The sequence below is a fragment of the Tamandua tetradactyla genome, chromosome 18, assembly GCF_023851605.1.
Source record: "Tamandua tetradactyla isolate mTamTet1 chromosome 18, mTamTet1.pri, whole genome shotgun sequence".
Lineage (NCBI taxonomy): Eukaryota > Metazoa > Chordata > Mammalia > Pilosa > Myrmecophagidae > Tamandua > Tamandua tetradactyla.
Genome location: NC_135344.1, coordinates 21179811 through 21199433, shown reverse-complemented (window position 1 = coordinate 21199433; position 19623 = coordinate 21179811). Strand labels below are relative to the sequence as shown.

The window sequence follows — 19623 nt, the reverse complement described above, 5'->3', positions numbered from 1 at the left end:
AATAGACTTGATAGCAAAGAAATAACCAATCAAAAGGGTTTTGTGTGTTTCATAATGTTTCAGTTCAGAAAATGTCAAACATGTCATTATATGGTACGGAGATCTGCAAAAAAAATCCAGTCTTCTGGGAATCATTTTCTTTGTCCAAGAAGCTTGAGATCTAGTTGTTAGAGATTAATTTGGTTTTGTTTTTGTCATTGACTTTGTACAAGTCCTTCGGTTCCTTTAGTTTCAGTACCTTCAGCTATTAAGGGAAGTGCTGACCTAGATGAATTTTACTGCCCCAAACAAATGTAAATTTCCAAGCCAAGAATTCCTAACGTCACTCATAGTTTCGGAACTTGAACGATGTCACACTTGAATGGCAACTAGGGTGCTTCATGGGAGATGGGGCTCAGCTTATAACTGAGGGGATCTTCCTTACTCCCTGTTCTGGTGAGCTTTGCATTTCAATCAGTCCATCGCCCACAGAGGCAATGAGATGCTTTTAAGTAGTTTCCTCTTAAGTAGTTTCCTAAGGTCTACACTGAAATTATGAAAGCATTCCTTTTTCTTTTTCTACTCTCTTAAATATGTTTGCATAGGAAAATTTTTAATTTTCCAGATAAGGCCTGAGCATATCTTTTCCCTAACTTAAAATGTTCAACAAATAGTCAGAAAATAGGGAACATTTTAAAAGAAATAAGAAACAATAAGAAATAGGCACCGGTTAGAGGACTCATTTATGAGCACAAATAAATCGATTACTTCCTGTTTTGAAGAGTTTTCCAGAGTTCTTTATGCCCTTGTTCTTTGCCTTTTTTTTCATCTGACATCAGATAGTTTTCTAAAGAGTTATAATTTGAGAAACGCCTATATCAAACACAGTACTCTTCAAGCATCACTTGGAATTGAGAGAAAAACTTTTACTTAGAGATAACCAAATAAGTCTAGAGATGACACGCAGTGCAGTCAATCCTTAAATTTGAAGGGAAACAGCAAGAAGCATTTTATTGTACCTGTTCACTTTTAACCCCCTGAAGGGAGATTAGCAACAAAGTAAATACACATCAAAAAAAATCTTTACTATCCAGTAAGTAACAGTTATAGGGGACAAGGACTTGAAGTTCCATCATGACTTAAAGTAGCTTTAAAGTCGCCTCGGGGTTGGCATCAGGTAGCTCTTGGCATAAAAAGCCAAGCAGGACTGGCAGGGCAGCCTGCTACTGCTGGCCCGAAGGAAAGGAGCATCCCGTCTGTTGGGAAAACAAATGCTTGGTAAGTAGAATATCAACTTTGGGCTGTTAAAGGCATCAAACTCCATCTATTTATAAAAGAGAGGCTATTTGAGAGCAAGTCATACATGAGCCAGTCGCAGGGAGGTGGGGTAGAGATGGAAAGGATAATCCCCCTGAACATCTGTCCTGATTACGCATAAAACCTTCCTACAAAGTCAGATGCGATCTGTTTGGTACTTTGGACCGTTAAACCTCAGCTATGCAAAGGAGAGTCTGCAGTCACAGCTCTGTGTTTCTATCTGTTCTTATGATGCCCATCACCATAGAGTCAGGCAATCAAGGAAGACATAACCACCGTCATCAACAGGTCAATAGAGAAGATGCATTTGACCATTTATGTCAGAAAATGACACATATTGTCATATGCTCCCTTGTTCTTTTCCGAAAGGAGCCAGGGCAGAGAAGTAAACGTGCTCAGCATTACAGGAGCTGTCAATGTATTATGCCTTTCTCAATTGATGGAGCAGCAGGCCATCGTCACTCTGAATCTTGTCAGCAAAGATGGCAGGGGAAGAACAGCAGCAGCAGCCTCCCCCTTCCTGCTGCAGCGAGAGGGGAAAGCAGTTCTCCTGCAGAGCCGGCACATTTGGTGACAACTCAGACCCCAGCGTGGCTCCTCCGGGCTTGACCGCCTATTGCACAGTAAGGGCCTTTTGTCATTTCTTAAGATGCATATTGACCTTATTTTCTTGGCACTAGCACCGGCGTGTGTTCTTTTGGAGGTTGGGGGAATGGGGTTGGGGAGACCCAGCATGGTCCTTTCTCTGTGCTTGTTGCTGAATCCACCCAGGCTGACCCACTGGTCACCTTGCGCCACTGCAGGATCCACCATCTGGGGACAGTATTTCCCAGCCTTCAATGTATATTGCACCTTTAAAACATGAGGCTAAAGAAATGGAATATTTGCATGTAATTTATCATTATTAAACCAAGTAATGTTTTTTTTTCTAAAAGCACTGGCTAGCCAGGTTCTTCAAAACGACACATATTTCTAATATAAAAATAATTCTCCAGCATCAGAAATCCACAGACATTTTGAACAGAAGCAACACTGCAACTCTCTTCTTGGACAAAGACACCCTATAACAATGAATTTTAAATGGCCATCACCTCCACACTTGCAAATGGACTTTAAGGGTCATGACTGAGCCTGCCATGGTTTTAGAGGCAATGTCTCATACTTTCTTAATCCATTGAAAAACAGTTAACAAACATCTTTTAAAAGAGGTTATTTCTCCTATGACTTTTTACTCTTCCATCACATTAGCCACAGTTGGTAACCCATAGGTAATGTTAAAATTCAGTTCTCCTCCTCACCCTGAATTCTTAAATATTCAGAATGATAATCATTTATATAGAGCATGCCAGTTATTTTAGTACATCAAAAACTGTCAAAAAAAAAAAAAAACAAAAAAACAAACCCTGTCAAGAACCACATGGCATGCAGAGGCTGTGAAAATGCCTTGCATGGGGGAAAGGGCATGCCCCTGGCCTGTGTTCCACAGGGAGTGCTGAGACAGCAGTCCTTTCTGTGTTCCAAAAGCTAAATCTGCTTGGAGAAGATAATTCTATTTAAGTGGAGGGGTGGCCACCTATTTTCTCCTAGTGCCCAAAAAAGATTGGGTCTCACATTAAGTCTGACAGTGACATGGAGGAAAAAATGTAGGCCAAATGTTTTATCTTTTTCTTTATGGTCCCTATGAAATAACAGCATTTCCTTTAAGAAATAGTGGCAGTAACTTCCATTTATTTATCTAACTGGTTTTCCTCTGTCATGCCTATTAAGTGAAAGTATTGTTATTTCATTGACATTGGAAATTCATGTGGCTTTGGAAATAAATGCTTTACATGATGGGGAAAAAAAACTTGTCAAGGCTATATTTACATAATACCTTTGGACTAGTACACAAGAGGCACATGTATCAAATGTGCAGTTGATACCAAAATGGGATGAACAGTTGCAATACTATAATTCAACAATAATAGATTTGGAAGGAACCAGAGTTCAGTTCCTAGTCAATTCCTTCATTTCTTCCATGAGACAAGGAAAAAAATTAAAATAAATTGGCCAACATCATATAATTAGTCTTCTGACTAGTCCAGTATTTTCCATATCAGGTACATGGTAAAACAAGATCTCAATATATATGCATTAACTCATGAGTTGACAATTTAATCTCAGCTCATTACTTCCCCCATCATTTCCCTTGTTGCTTCTTACACTGCAGATTCATTTTATTTTCGTCATAGCTCTTATCAGGATGTACATATTACACATGCATCCAGTTACTTGCACATTATCTATTTCCCCTACTGGAAAAAAAGTACCATGGGTGACACGTGAATTGTGTCTTCCTTGTTCCCTGATATAATCCCATCACTGAGAAGAATGCCTGGCACATAATTGGCCCTCAACAGACAGTTGAAAAAATTATTAATCTACTCATGTATCAGATTTTAGACAGATGGCAGGCTTGCAACTTATTGATACCAGAACTCACACAGACAGCAGCCCCTTATAGTATGCCCAGACTTGGTTACTATCATGTAGTGTTTTAGAGTCCAATCTTTTGTCCATACCAACCTAAACTCAACTGCAGTCAAACTTCTGTCACTGTCACTCCACTCAAACTTACAAGTTTCCCAGAACACTCTAATTTTAATATCCAGTGGCTTTTCCTCTCCTCATTTTCCTTTGTTCCCTTTCTCATGGCAGTCAACATGTCTCACCACCAAAGCTAGAACCTTTCTGTCCCTTGGCCTCTCTCCTTTCTGACTGACCTCTACTTTGATTCTCTTGTTTCAAGGTCTCAGGGACCACACATTCCTCATGGCTTCCTTCTCCCCTCTGGGTAGATAACTCTCAATCCAAGTCTCCAGATTTATCTTCTCTTTTTAGCTCTAGGGCCTTATCTCCAAAGTCCTGCAAGACAGTTCTTCTCCCATGTACTACTATTACCTTAAACTCACCCTGGCTAAAACTGCTGATCATGCATGCTTATTTTTCATCAAAGTACATCTTTTCCTCCCAAACAGATGGAAGGAACCCTTCATTATATTGCTTTGATCCCTATATTAACAAGTAAGCTCAAGTGTCTTGGATTTTCCTGGTGCTTAATAAATATCTGTACTTGAGAAAGATATGTGACTATGGGTGAAATTTTGGGGTCAGAGAGAACTGAAGCTAATTCCTACTACACTGTCAAATTATAGGACCTGGAGCAATGTATTAACTTGTCTTAGGTTTCAGTTTTCTTATCTGTTAAATGAGAATGATAATATGTGCTTTCCAGAATTTCTTAGAGAGTTAAATTTTATATTGTATATTACAAACTTCATGCAGAGCCCAGCATAGAGTATGTACTCAATAATTGATATCTTTGTTTCTCTTTGTATATTTAAATGAGTTTTTTTATTTATAGGACCTGGTGTAGTCATTGAACAAATATTTATTAAATGTTTTCTCTGTGTTAGGCCCTGTTCTAGGCATTTGGGATATAGCAGTAAACCAAACAGAAAGAGCACACTTCTTCAGAGAGCTTATATTCTATGGATAATAAGCTTATTTACTTTTCTTAATGAACGGATGAATGAACTAACACTCTCATTACAAATTATCCTAAACCTTCTTCAGGCAATCATTATATGAAAAAGAAATGAGTGGATTTGACTATTGTGCCATAGTAGGTATTTTTTAAAATATCAAAATACTTATTTCAAAGCCATCATCACATAATGCCTTGCTTGCTATGGTACAAAGCAATATAAACTAAAATTTTCTTTCCCTTTAAGACATAAGAGGAAGAAAACCTTGTGTGTGTGTGTGTGTGTGTGTGTGTGTGTGTGTGTTTCTTAACTGCAAATTCACATTTTAGTAAAATATTGTAAAAAGCCACAACAAATAGTTGTAAATGTAGCACGTAGAAAAAGATAATAAAAGTCAAACTGTCATATATAAAGATACAGTTAAGTAAATCATCACCACTGAAAAAAGAAGAAATATTACCCTTGATGTATTTTCCAATCTTAAGAAAAAAACTTTCATGCAGTTATGATCATTTTTATATTGTTTAAAATTTATTTAATGGCTTAAGTGTGATAGAGAAAAATTTAAGTGCATGCTGTTGAACATGTAAAGCAGTGAAAATAACAAAACAAAACAACAAAAAGTATAATTTCGGAGTATAGGGGGAAAATGGTATTGCATGCTTTGGGCCATGTTTAACAGGAAAACATTAGCAGTACCTCAGCAATACCAGGGGTACATAATGAGAGGAGGGATAAGAGTTAGGGGACAGTTTGGATTTTCTGTTTGGTGAAGGTATATTTATTAGCTAGCTGTCTCTTGGGAACAATGAAATTATCTAAAATTGAAAGTGTTGATGGACTGTTGACTTCGGACATTATACATGCGGTTCCGTAGATAGAGGGTGCTGAAGGATGCACTGACTGAGAAGCAGATTGGTGAGTGATGGTGTAAACATATGACTGAACATGGTGCTGCTACAAAAAGGAAAGAAGCTGTGAGGCATGCAGCGATGTGAATGAACCTGTGGGACATTTGGTGAGGCAAAATAAGTCAGAAACCAAAGAGCAAATATTATATTATCTCATTTAGAAAAGACTAAATGAGAAAACTGGGGCCTAGTTTATAAGCTCTTATAGCAGTCACGTTTAGTCCGGAGTGATAATTATTATTTCTAGAGTTTGACGGGCTGTATATATATATATATATATATAAAATAAAATCTGGTATTTAGAGATACGAATGAAGCCAATCTGCTCTGGATTAAGGTAATTCAGAATACAGCGGTAAGGAAGACATCGCCTGTTTTTTAGAACTTCACCTACTCTTGGAGACCAAAAAAAGAAAGTTTTATTGTGTCCAGGTTTTCTGCAGCACATTATCAAATTCAACCTGCCTGGATAGATAATTTAAACAATCCAAACACAGGGAGCCCAGAATAAGAATGAGAACCTTTAATCCTGCATAGCTTAATGTAATACCTGGATATGTCCCAGAGTACATTAAGCAGATAATCAAAAGTATTGGGGTGCATGGGTGGTTCAGTGACAGAATGCTTGCTTTTCATGTGAGAGACCTGGGTTCGTTTCCCAGACCATGCACCCACACCCACCCCACCCACCCCAAAAAAAGTATTGGTAAAGTCCCTTGAGGGATGGGAGAAAAATTATAGAACTATTTAATTTTACTACCAGGGAAACCCTGGATACTGTGCCAAACATTAGGGACCCGCAAATCAATAGGCCAAGACTTTGATCTTAAGGCTTGCTTTTATGAAGCTTATGTATATAGCAGAGAAGCTTAGCCTACCTATAGGTATGCCTGAGAGTCACCTCCAGAGGACCTCTTTTGTTGCTCAGATGTGGCCTTTCTCTCTCTACGCCCAACTCTGCAAGTGAAATCATTGCCCTCCCTCCTACGTGGGACATGACATCCAGAGGTGAAAGTCTCCCTGGCGGCATGGGAGATAACTCCCAGGGATGAGCCTGGTCCTGGCACCGTGGGATCAATAATTCCATCCTGACCAAAAGGGGGAAAAGAAGTATAACATGTAAGGTATCAGTTGCTGAGAGCGTTCAAATGGAGTTGAGAGGCTATACTGGAGGTCCCTCTTACACATGCTTCAGTTAAACATTGCTACCTATCCTAAACTTGCCAAACCCCAACCAAAACCATTATTGCCAAACCTAAAGAACACCTAAGGCATTATATAAGATTCTACAAAGTTTCCATGCACTAGGGTAACTCTCCAAAACTTACAACCTCCAGATGGGTCCCTGGACCAGATAAGTCCTGAAATGTAGAGGGGCCAGCCTCTCCATGACATCAGCTGGTTCCATCCCCCATCTCATATTATGAACACCCCCTTCCATCATGAAAAAGTTAGAATGGGCATAGCCCAAATACCCCTAAAGAGTTGGAGAAAGATCAAAGGTGATGGTGGCGTTACATAGAGAAGGTGAGGTTTGGCAGGTGAGTATGAGTGCCGAATCATTGTACTGATGTTTCTTTTGGCCTCTGGTGCCTTGGAACAGCTGGAGGAGAGGGCCTAGAATTGTGGAGCTGTGGCCCTTGCCAGGCTCTGGGGTCTGTTCTGCAGCTGATTATTGTGATGTGATTTGAAATTTATTGTTTTTATGTATATATGTCAATTTAAAGAGAAGGAGGAGGATGACAGAGACGACGGGATTTAACAAGTGAGTATAACTGCTGAATTATTATTGATATTTCTGTTGGTCTCCAGTGTCTTGGAGCATCTAGAAGAAAAAACAAAAAATCGTGGAACTGTAACCCATACCAAAGTTTAAAATCTGTTCTATAACTACCTGTTAAAACGTAATTGGAAATTTATTGCTTTTTTGTATATATATTATATTTCACACGAAAAAAAAAGTCAAGGCGTTAAATTAGGTACCCTTTTCAAAAAAGACAGCTTTCACATCTCTCTAGAAGCCTTAGGGAAAAAAGCTGCCTTCATGGAGCTTGCTCTTTAATTTCTGACTAGTTAACCCACATAAATTGGGTTTATAAATTGAAGAAACTAGACATGAACCTGCTTGGGCACAAACTGGGTTGATATCAGAATAGCTTTTGTAGTCAAAGAAAAGATGTGGAAATGTAACCATCAGAAGGTAAGAGCTCTGGCCAGGCCTTAGAGATAAGCCATTCCAGTTCTTCCAGGGCCCCAGAACTTCCACTTTCTCTGATCCATGCTTTCTTGTATATTAATTTGATTTTAATTAAGGACTGACTTCTTCTATACAGCAGGAAACACTTCTCCAATTGTACCTTCTGTTATACCTGCCATCAGTGAATAATTAACACACATCCTCACTGGTCCCATGTACAAAAATCCTAGGAAAGACCTCCAATGGCCCAGTTTAAGTCAGATGCTTATTACAAGACCTATCAACTGAAGCCAAATGGGTGGGATCACAGGAAAATGCAGCTCTGACTGACCACGGGTTTGCAGTGAGGGAGGAGAACTTCCTATAAAACTGATGATGCTCCTAGAAGTACAGGTGCAGATACCCATTAGAGTAGGAATGTGTTGATAATATTGTGCAAAGAAAGAATTACATAATATTTCTATTTGTGAGAAACCTATATTGTTGCTTTGGCCTAGCTTCCCTTCCTTGCAGAACATGACCTCTCTTATTCCAAGTTGTTCTAATGAAGGTATCTGTCCCAGTTAGCACTGCTTTTTCCCCACCCACTGGACTACAGAGAAGACATTTGACTTAGACCTATAGCCCATCATAGTGCCTGGGCACAGGAAATGTTCTGCAGGTGAGCACAGGCCTGAAGGAGGAGCAATCACATTCTTTCTGGAATTGAATTATGAAACTGTAATGTAAAAGGTTGCTTTCCACTGAAGGATTGATAAACTGAAAAGATAGGAACCTGGGGTTATCTTCTCTTGGTGCAGACTAGAGGCCCATTTTCAATGGGAGAGCACAAAGACTACACACAGAGAGAAGCAAAGCTAATAGAGAGAGAAAAAGAAAGACAAGGAAGAGAAGAAAATTGTGTTTAGACCCCCGGAGCTAGTGATGACCGAAGCCAGAGCAATCTTGGCCTTCCCAGTTCTGTGAAGCAGAGCATTCCCTCTTTTGCTTGAGCTTACTCTGGGCCTGGATCCAATCTGTTGATTCAGAAAGATTCACAAAACACCATTGATTCTGATTGTCTTAATAATCAAATCAATTAAACTTTTGACTTTCAATCCATGCTTCAGTTGAATGCTATCTTGCAAATGACAAAAAGCGTAAAATAAACCAAGAATCAATATATAGAGAGGGAATTTATATAGAATAAGCTAATTTAAGCAAGATATCCCTTTCCTTGAGATAAACAAGTTGTATAGAGTCCAACAGGCCTTCTTTGTACTATGCTTGCATGCCTACCACAGCACCTGTAAAACCTGATTACACGTACTTTATTTCTTCTCCATCTCCCACTACTTGACTCTAAACCTCTTGAAGGTAAGACACACCTTATCTTTGCATCATGATTGCCTAGCACAGTGCTAGGCAAGGAATGCTTGTGGAAGGGCAGTAAAAAAGAAATAAAATGGCAAGAGAAAAGATAATTGTATTTGCTACGTCCCAGGCATTCTGCTAAGTGATTTTATGACTTCTACTTAAAATATTGAATCTGGCACTAAGAAGATGAAATGCTTCAGCGTACTTTATGCTATAGGACATTATAGTTTGTAGAACACTTCCACATGTAGCTTCTTGTTTGCAATTCTTTGTAATCCAGTGAGATAGATGGGAAAATATTAATATCTCATAATTCATGTAAAAAAAATGCCTTGAGAACTTAAAAGACTTTCCTTAAGTAACAATATTAAATCAGAATAAGAATCCAGGTCTCATGACCCCTTATCTGTATGTATTCCACTATAGAAAGAATTGGCTTAAAAGAATCATTACAAAGTGGCTGAAAGAATCTATGAATTGCCCTGGTAATGGTATCACCAGTGCCCCTCACTTCCCATTTCCCAGGCATTTTCAAGCTTTAATTTCTGTATTAAAATTCTCCTCCTCCAAATCTCTCCCTTACCTTGTTCCCTTAAAAAATCCACTTATCAGAATGAAACCAAGTACCATGAGTGGAAGATTATGCTTGCAAATAAGAAGCTATAGAACATCCCCTAAAATTAACACCTGTTACTTCTAAATAAGAGATAATGAATAAGATAGAGGAAAACCCCTTTCCCACAATTCAAAGAAAATCTTTCCCTGAAATTCCTGCCAGGGCAGGCTGGTTTGGGTTACAACAGCACAATACCTGAGTTCATTCCGACCTCCCTACACTGAGTTGGAGAGGCCACACTGTGAGAGGGATGCGATCTCCCTCCCAAGTTCTGCCTTCATCTGTCTTCCATGCCCTGTGTGTCTAGTTACATCACAAGTAACATTAAATCCATGTATATATGAACATCACACGCACACACATGCGCGCACACACACACACATTTAGGGAAACAAGAATAGAATATGTGAACATGTGATTTACACAGTTTTATGATGAAAATTAACAGTCTATAAAAGAGTGGGTGAATAGATTTCATTTTTTAACAATAATTTTAGAGGCTTTATATAGCTGTAATGATGTAGTCTAAATATTTTGTTCAGGGCAGAACAAAGAGAGGTGACACTTGAAGAATCCTACAATAATTTAGTGGGAGGTATATTCATTTTTTTCACAAGTCTTTAAAAAAGTAGAAATCCCACTTAAGTTGCCAGGAAAAGAAAGCTTAAGTGTAAATTCCAAGAACTACTAATATTTTTTACCCTTCAATAAGGAATATGTAGACTGCTTCTGCATATTAATCAAGGATACCAAGAAGGGGGCAGGCTCTGTTCTACTGGCTTTACATTTATCAATATTGTGATAAATGTAAATATTATAAATTTATAAATATTATGTTTAATATTTGATCATTTAGTAATAACCCTATGAAATAGATACTAGATAAATTCATACATACACACATACACACACACACAAACTCCATATATATACGTTCCTTTTACAGCTAAGAAAAACAATGCAGAGTGAACTTAAATAGTTTACTCCAGACTACACAGATAATCACTGATAAGGGGGAAACATGGATAAGAGGGAAATCAAGAGTTCCTTCTCAGCCACGTTAAATTTGAGATACCATTTTATATCAAAATAAAAATTTTGAGTTCACCATTATATATACATATCCAGGGTTCAAACATAAGAAGATGGACTGGAAATACAGATTTTGGAGCCACCAGGCTGTAGATGATGCGTAAATGCCATGGGACTGAATAAGGTGAATGAAAGAGCAAGTTTAGATAGAGGAAAGAGGAGATACAAGGACTGAGCTTGGTGCAGAGCCATATACAGAGGTCAGGAAAAGAAGGAAGTCCCAGCCAAAGAGCATGAGAAGGAATAGTCAGTGAAATGGGAGAAAATGAAGAAAGTATATAGAAAAGGGAGGGTTGTAGGAAAATGTCCCCATATTTTTGAAATGCATGCTGTAGTCTTTATAGGCAAAGTGTCACAATATCTGCAACTTACTTTCAAATGGTTCATCCAAAAATAAAGTTAAAAATACGTTTGTCTATAGATAAAGAAAATATGGCAAAATGTGTTTTAAAAAATCATTGAATCTAGCTAGAAAGTGTATGGGAATTAATTGTACTATTCCTTCAGCTTTTTTTGTATGCCTTACTTTTTCATAGTAAACATTGGGCAGGAAAACAAAGGTTGCTAGTAACGAGTGCCAAGATGTACCTGAGAAATCCAGAAGGAAGGTACAGGTACTGGATTTCTGGAATTTGTAATTTGGACTTTTGAATCTGGTGAAAATGGAAGACAAAAACCCTAATTGGAGTCATTTCAAGAAAAAATGGGAGGTGAGGAAGATGTGAGAAGATTTTCTCTAAAGAAGAGCTAGGAAATCAGTCAAGGGCTGAACTAATGTACTAAGGGCCCCAATAGAGACGTGGAAATGTCGTGAGAATAGGAGAATTCAAGACTTCAAAAGGAGCTAATGTTTGAGCTACGTCTGAAAGGATTAGGAGGCTTTTACCAGAAAAAGGGAAAGGAATTCCTGTCCAAGAGACCAGCACATATAAAGGCATGAAGTTGTGAGAAAAGTGTCTTGCTAGATTGTGTTTGAATTTCTATGATTTGACTAGGACTGAGGCTGGAAAGGTGAGTAGAAGTCACATCACAGGTCAGCCAGAGGTCCTCAAAGAAGGGTCTGAAGATCACATAGGAATCCTGAGTCCTGGTTAAAATGCAGAATTACAGGCTCTGCTCAAGATCTGTTAAATCACGATCCCTGGGATGGTACTCGATCTGGGAACGAGAGGCAGAGGAACTGTGTATGTGCGTGTGTGTGTGTGTGTGTGAAGGAGAGAGAGAGAAGAGAATGAATGTGTGTCTTCTCCTTTCCCACCCCAGTTTCACATGACCTTTCATCTCTGTCCATCTCTGTAGCCTGGCCTTGTTATAGTCTTTCTCTCCCAGATGTCTTATGTTGCAAAGAGAGAAACAAATGAGGAAAGAAGAATGAAAAGGGGAAGTGACACCCCAATTGTTGGTCAGGATTCTGCTTTTGACCTGATCAGCAGTGGCTAGGGTCATGTCACACGAGCCTAGGGGCAGGCTGTGTAGAACAGTGCCACCTGAGATGCCCATCTGTGATGAGATAAGGAGCTTGTTTAAGATTGTAAATCAATGCTGCTTCCTTCATTATTAAAGTCTTGTAGGGAAAAGAAGTCAGTTGAACTAAATAGGGTGCTTAGTGATGCAATTCATTTACGTTGCAGTGCAAGCTCCTTATTTTATCATGGACTAATAAAAACAGCTCCAAATCCTCCATCCAACCCATGGACAAAACTCTGAATTGCATTGCTCTAAAAAGAGCTGTGGATACACAGACAATTAAAATATACAAGATGTGATATAAGTTGATAACAATGATCAGAAATTACCAAAAACACCTGTTGAGCAAATCCATGAGAAAACATTCTGAGGAATACACGAAAGTGAAAGACATAATCTTAATCTCTGTGATGGTTGAGATCATGTGTCAGCTCAGCTACATCATGGTGCCCAGTTGTTTGGTCAAGCTAGCAGTGCCCTATTGTTAAATCATCAATATTTTTATTGCATCTACGGCTTATTACATCTACAATTAAGGAAAGAGATTATTTTCAGTAATGAGAGAAGTGTTATCCAATCAGTTGAAGGCCTTAAAGAGAGAACTGAAGAGTTTAACAGTAAAAGGGAGAATTCCCATCTCTACATCAGCCAGCCAGCTTCATAGGGAATTCAATGAAAACCTTCATGAGAGTTCCCAGCTTGTGGCCTGCCCTATAGAATTCAGACTTGCCAACCCCCACAGTCATGTGAGCAATTATTTTAATAAATTTCCCAATAGTCACATATACCCTGTCGATTCTGTCTCCCTGACTAAAAGAATCTCCAAGCATCACAGCATATTTCTGACGAAAGTGAAAAATTAACATAACATTTATATTTATCACTGAAAATAATTCAGATGACTAGCAAGTGAGAAGTATACTTTTATAAAGAAGAGAGGGTAAACCCCAAGGCACTAGGAATATGCTTTTCTGGCCTACATTTATTCCTGTCCAGCAGGTACACTCACCAGAGTGACCCAGGAAGTATAAAAGTCAGAGAATATTTTTTTTAAAAAAAACTCTCTTCAAGGATGTTAGGAGGTATGAAATACACACCTTGAGCAAAATAAATGTATGCACCTCAAGAAGGTAATAAATCACTTGTAGTCTTACTGTTGCCAGTCATTGGTTCTTGAAGGGCAAACTGTACTTGATTCTTGACTTGTTCTTTGCTTCACTGATCATCAACTTTTCTCAGAAGTTGCAAAATTTTCCACTTTGACAACTTGGATTTTGAGGGAAAAGTTACAGAACGCTTTTAAGTTATTGTTTCATGGACGTTTGTGTGTGTAATTCAATTCCACAAATCTCAGTTGAACCCCTACTATGCGTGGAGAACTGTTTCCTCTCAGCTCTAGAGGGAACATAGAAAAGAATAAAATGTCATCAAGGAGCTCATAGTCCCTTAGAGGGGGCCAGTGTGTGTACATGTAGCTATAATTAAGGTAGACTGCAATTAGCGCTATAATTGGGCAAGAAAAGGGAACGATTAATTCTGACTATGGGAATACAAGGAGACTTCACAGAAGAGTCACTCCTTGAAAGGAAAATAGAATTTCAAGAAGCAAGGAAAGGGGAATTAAAGACCATCCCAGGCCAAGGAAACATTGGAACTCAGACTTGAAAGAATGTGGCTCATTCAGGAAACTTCAAGTAATCTACTAACACTAGTCCATAAAATGTTTTGCTTTGTTTTGTTTTGTTTTGGCAGGGGTGGGGGGCGGTGTGCAGTTGGCAGAGCGATTGAGAGCATGCAGGCTTATGGATGCAACTGTGCTCATGGAATTGTGAAAAAAATCCAAGACTACTAGACCACAAAGCTTGTGGAGAAGAGCAGGGGGTTCTGAGGCTAGAATGTAGATAAGGTCATATTATAAAAGGCTTTGAATGTCATGCTGAGAAACTTAAAAGTAAAGGAGGAGTAATATAAGATTTATAGTGTGGTGAAACAGTCTTTCGGGTAGATGGTGATTATGTTTGAAATTATCCATTCCTTCCTTTCCTTGGACCGTTCTTTCCTACTCCATTGTCTTGGCCTCAGTGTGTGATCTGATTTGGTCAATGGAGTATAATGTACACAGACATGCCCTGCATCATCTCCTAGAAGAAACTTTTAGAGGCATTGCAGGTCTCCACCAGCCTATTAGTTCCTGAACCTCTGCCACGTGCAGGGGCTGCGGCTTTAGCGGAATCTCAGAATGAATGAATCAAGGGAGAGACCTCAAACTATGTAACCACAGTCTGGAGGAGACCCACACCAGCTGACCGGCAGCCAGCAACATAGATAAGCAAACAGCGACAACAACTACAAAAGAAAAACAACTGCTGTTATAAGCCACTGAGCTGTCAAGGTCGTTACGCAGTTTTTAATGTAATGAAAACTGACTAATTCACTCTTTTAAAATTATAAAGCTGTGTCACTTTTATTGTAGAAAATACAAAAAAAAATTTAAATGAAATTAAAATTATGCAGAATCGCAATCCACAGAGATAATCACAGACAATATTTTGGTAATTACCTTCTACGTATGCATATACATTTTAAATGAAATTATAGTTGTACTGAATATTCCATCGGAGTAAATTTCCATGCATTAGAAATCATTCTAAAACTTAGTGTATAAAATTCTATAATTTATTTTATTCTAACAAGAGTTAATATAAATTTCTTGTAGAAGATTTAGAAAAAAGGAAAACATAGTCATAATTGTCTTACCTAGAAATAAGCAAAATAGAAATCCTTATAGATTTTCTTTTTTATATACATGGAATTCTTCTTATGAATATTAATTATACTTAACATACTATATTTATTTTATTTAATCAGTTAATAAAGATATAGTTAGTATTTTTATATTCACTGAAATATTTTTCCACATCATCTTTTATTTTGCTTATTTTAATTTCTGGCATAATATATGCTCTGTGCGTAACTCTGTCTTTCATTTTCACTCCTTCTACTCCCCAAAAGCAAATCAAAACTCGCCTTCAATCCTACCATCCTAAATATTTCACTGGGACCATTTTGGGGCATATTATGTGAATATGGTTTTTTCTCATATATATTATTCTGTAAAATGTTGTCATACCAAACATGTTGCTTTGTAGTCTATAAATTTCATTTGCAATATCAGGAGAACTTTTTCAAATCAAAGATATTCTCTTACAACATGCATTTTAATTACCTCATTTTATCCCATGGAGCAGCTCCAACATAACTTATCACATCTATCCCTTAGCATAGCAGGTTACATCCCAATTCATCCTTCAAGTCCAAGATGAAATGTTACTTTTGAAATCAGCATCATTCAATCCTACACCATCTAAATGGGGTACCTCATCATACACTATTATAGCATATTATACTTGCCAAATTTCATAGCATTTATTTGTGTATTAAATAATTTGTAATTAAATATTTATGTGGTCGATTAATGTTTCTCTGCTGGAAAATACAGTTTAAACTAATAATAGCAGTTGTCAAATTATGGCAAAAGAAGTTTACACTAGTCTTGCATTTCATTAACAGTGCATGAAAAGTATTGCTTTTCCACATTCTCAGCTACTATAGCTCAGCTGTAGGTAGGAGCTTTTTCTATCCCTGCTATCTGGTTTCCCTAGTCTGTGATCTGAGGAAGTACATGAAAAAGTATGATTTCCAGTAGACACTGCAACTGGAGATCTTCCTATTTCTGCTCTAACTAGAATACTTCATTTGAGGGACTCAACCAGTAGCCCCATCTACCCACTCTAACCTGTGTTCACTAGCTTTTCAAATGAGTGAATGGGAAGAAATAAGCTTACCATCATCTAAAAACCACGACTGACCCAGAAACATGTGACAAAACATAAAAAGAATTTACACAAATGATAAGGCCATTTCTCAATCCATCTTTAAGGTAGATGACTCAGCTCTGTTTCTAAGAAGTGTGATTGTGTCAATAATTGCTTTTCTTGATCCAGCTACAGTGGCCTTAGCATTAGCAGAAATTGTTTCCACAGTTTGTCAAAGGTTGTCTATTACTCTTAACGTTCAGTTTCCACCTTTTTCCTATCTTTTCACAAGGATCTCAGTGGAGAATGAAAGAAGCTGGCAACCATGGAAGACAGTGTGGAGAAACAAAAGATTATCAGTCAGCGAGGGAATAGCTAGAATCATCACAAAAAGAGATCTAAAATCTGAACTGCAGTAGTGGTGGTGGGAATGGAAAGGTGAAAGAGAAAAAAAATTGAATGTCATGATAATAGTATGCTTGGTGTGAGGAAGATGAAAGAATCAAAGATAAATGGGTGCTTCATAGATTGGGCATCTTAGGGAGTCAAAGATAGTGCCAGCCAATAAATAAATAAATAAGGAGAGGTATAGTACATTTTAAGAAGTGAGAGATTTTAAGTTTTACCAAGGATGATGATGTTGAAGTGACTATCAGGTTTGTCTTTACAAACTGTAATTCAGATTGCCTGGTGATATGCAAATCATGAAAAGAATAGACCTCCTTACTTGGGCTCTGGTCTACTGAACTCCTCCTAGGTGCTGGAATGTCCCACCCTGCCATTGTACACACTGGATTCTAGACTTACAATTCCTTCCTTCTACCTGAGCACCTCCAACCTGTTTTACCAATCTAATTTCTACTTGGTCTTAACAGTTCAATGTAGACATGACCTCCTCCAGGAAAGTCCTCATGGCCAGCACAGCCAAGGCTAGGGTGCCTCCCCCGCGCTCACATGGAGACCAGGGAGCACCTCTGCAACACGCTTTCTCAATGGGGGAGGGACAGTGTTACTACCAGTGGGGCAAGTTGGTTCTTGGGGGTGAGAAGAAAACACCTTACTCTTTGTTTGCATAAAACTTATAAATACATTTGCATAAAACTTATAAATAAGTAGATATGTATAATATAGCAGTGGCAGATTTTCATCAAAGGGTGCCAATTAAGGAGGCAGTAAAGAGAAAATATTCTACACAGCCCAATGACATGTTATTATATACAGTATATTGTAATTGTCTTTATTTTTCTGCCTCTTTCCACTGTTGTATGTTATAACATTTTGGGGGACAAACACACTTCATTTTGTTCACTTTTAAATCTTTATTGTCTAATATAGTATACATCCATTATTAGGCAAAAATAAATGTTGAATAAATAAGTGGGCATTGAAGCCATACGATGGGCAAGCTTGGGCAAGGAAGATAAAGAAGGTCAAAGGCAGTCACAAACTTCAGAGACAGAGCTGTGAAAGAGGCTGAAGAGCAGCAGATAGCAAGGAGGTAGATGGGGTATTGGGCTAGAAGTCCATGAAGTCCTGCAGAAGATAATATCACAGTAAAAGAGGCTGTCAAAGTAATTATACAGCTTTGTTAAGGATGGTAGTAAATACTGATGACTTTCATTGAATAGAAAAGAGAAAGTTTCCTCATTAAAAAAAAAAACTGGGGGGCTACACTGGCTGAGCAGGCAGAGTTCTCACCTGCCATTCCAGAGACCCAGGTTTGAGTCCCAGTGCCTGCCCATGCAAAAAAAAGAAAAAAAAAATTGGGGTCAACTGACTATCCATATAAAATAAAAAGAATCATGAATCTTGACAATACCCTTATACTTTGTGTGTATACACACACACACACACACACACAAAGATCAATTCCAGATGTCATATATCAATATAAGAAAAGTGAAACAGAGGTTGTTAGAAGAAAACTTAAGCCATATCTTCCTGACTTTGGAGTAGGCAAGAACTTCTTAAATATGACACAAAAAGTACTAAAGTAAAAGATCATTAATTTGAACTACACTAAAATGAAAGGGATCTATTAACAAAAGACACTGTCAAGAGTGAAAAAGCAAGTTACAGAATGGCAGAAGACATGCAATCTTTATATCCAATCCAGGGTTCATATCAAGAATATATAAAGAAGAAGGCAAACGTGCCAGTAGGAAGAGGAAAAAACACTTGCACTGGCCCTTCAACCAGTAAGATTCCATTTCTTGTTCTGGTGCTGGCCACTTTAGTGAATTTGCTTTGAAAATTACTGGAGTTGGGCACTTAAGATTTTTGGATTTTCCTTAGAGATGTTATACTGCAAAACATTTACATTAAAATGATAATATCCAAATTCTTATGTTAAGATTTCATTAAAAGTCTTCATCAGAAACTTCTCAATTAAAAAGGATCAGGATCGTCTGAAAGTATCAGTAGAAGTTTTCTTCATAAAGTCTTTTAGTGCACACCATACTTAGCTACAAACCATTACATAAGTCAAAAGTATATAGAGAGATTTCTCAAAACATCATGGCTGGCAATATAATATTGGTTGTCAGAAATCTTGATATCTTACCCAGATGAATTTAATGAATAGAATAGAAAAATTCTATTATATTATGACTGAGATAAACCCAGCACAGTTCTCCAGCCAGATATTAACAAATATGACAGATACATTTCCTTTTCATTTGCCCCATTCTTCTATTAAGTACCCATAGGTATCATATTTCAATCAATACATCCAATCTTTTAAAATTAAATTATTTTCTCTTAGAGAGCCAAATAAAAGGCATTTTGAATAGATGGGGCAATTTGGTTTATTTTACATTTTTGTGAAAAATTCTATTTAAATTCAATTCCTTTACCAATTAAATTATGTTGTTGGTTGTTATTCTCTTTTAAAAAAACAGTAAACTCAAATTCAAACTGCTATTCCAAGAGTGTATGACTTAGTAGTTTAAAAGTAAATGCTTTTCATAAAATAAACAAAAAATTTTGATATAAGAAACTGTTACAAATTAATTCTTACGATATTTCACATATTCGTTAGGGTCTTCTTTCACATCACAGAGATATAACATGGGTAATAATCATAGAATGATTCATTTATTCAAAAAACATTTATTCATTGCCCACGCCACTCTGTACTGGCCCTGTTTTCAGAATCGGGTCCCAGAGGCAGAAAGAGAGACAAAGTTCCTTTAAAAAGAATTTGCCTTGTACAAGGGATATCAGAAAACACAGAATTTGGATTGGGTGGAATAGTGGATTGGAGCTATGTACCACAGAAAAATATGTCCTTAAACTTAATCCATTCCTATGGGTGTGAACCCATTGTAAGTATGACCCTTTGATG

General features: G+C 37.7%; 1 pseudogene; it reads left to right on the top strand.

Moving 5' to 3' along the window:
* Window positions 1-1778: 1778 nt before the first annotated feature.
* Window positions 1779-19623, top strand: part of LOC143662394 (large ribosomal subunit protein eL29 pseudogene) — an 82310-nt pseudogene continuing 64465 nt past the window's right edge.